The sequence below is a fragment of the Hipposideros armiger genome, unplaced genomic scaffold (assembly GCF_001890085.2).
Source record: "Hipposideros armiger isolate ML-2016 unplaced genomic scaffold, ASM189008v1 scaffold_749, whole genome shotgun sequence".
In the NCBI taxonomy this organism is placed as follows: Eukaryota; Metazoa; Chordata; class Mammalia; order Chiroptera; family Hipposideridae; genus Hipposideros; species Hipposideros armiger.
This window is the reverse complement of record NW_017732099.1, coordinates 719,193-720,558: the sequence shown is the minus strand read 5'-3', so window position 1 is coordinate 720,558 and position 1,366 is coordinate 719,193.

Here is a 1,366-nt window from a genome sequence, read left to right as displayed (position 1 = left end):
CTACATGGTAATCAGCCTTACATGAAAAGTAGTTTCTCCTAAGCCCTGCTACAAGAAGGTTATGAGAATGATCTAAATAAGTAATATTGGCTTACATTTGTATAGTATGTTTAAGTTTTTTAATCCCTTTATTAAAAGCATAGAAATAGCTAAATTTACATTTAGATTATAATGGATGGTACTAAGACTGCACATAATCTCTTATTTAACATTAAAACAATGCTATTAGATGGTCATTTATAATTAATCTCACTTTTCGAGTGAGTACACTGACACTTGAAGACATTATATAACTCACCTAAGTGCACAGTTTGTAAAATTCAGTGTCCTGATGAGAGCCAGATCTAAGGCTATATATTGTGCTCTTACCTTTAAACAACACGCCTCCAGGAAGATTTGCTCTATGAGGAAGTCAGTGCAAGGACAGTGTTTATAAGAGATCCAGGAATTCAGAGCAGACAGAAAGTATAAAAACATAATAAACAGGCAAATCTAGAGCCTGTGAAGATTCCAAGTCACGATTGTGGATTCATTTCTAGCATAGGCAGCGTCTTCAATGGCCCTCAGAGCTCTCAAATGTCCGCGTTTGGAACACGCTGCAAAGGTTAGCTGCATGATTCAGTGGAGACACAAACAGATAGCAAAAGCTCTGAAAGGGAAAGTGACCCCGTGGCCCAGAAGAGAGAAGCAACTTATCAGCTTTATCACATGCATGCATGTATACATTCATTCAGTAAATATTTATTGAGATATTAATATGGAACAAGCTCTCTTCTAGACACTGAGGGTACGTAGAATAACCAAGCTTATAAACCACAATCTCATGATGTTTGCAACCTAGTATCTAGCATATAATGCATACTATAAATACTAGACGCTTTGAGATTCTGGGAAAAAAAAAAAAGATAGAGTCCATTTTCCTAAGGAATTTCTTTTTCAAAAGAAAAACTACCTGTAATATGGGGGGAGCATTCTAACAGAAATTTGTCCAGAAGTGATGTGGGAGCAAGTGAAAAGTCTGGAATTACTAAAATCATTTTATATTAAATACTAAATGGTAAAATACACAATACTCCAGATGTCATTTGAGCTAGAGGACAAGAAATAAATAGGACTTTTAAAGCAAAGAAGGGAATTGGCTCAGGCAGAAATCACAATGAGAGTAGAAAAATCACTCTGAAACCAGGTATAATGAGATGATTTTTATTTATTTTATTCTTCCAAAAACTTTGGAAATGTCTTCATATATGAGTGAATTGCCATTTATATTGAAATCTCTATCTACATGGCTTGCTAGTATGTTTTTCTTATTCTTTTCTTCCCCATTGTGGACCATGCTTTTGTTCTTTGGAAGAAAGAAGACATT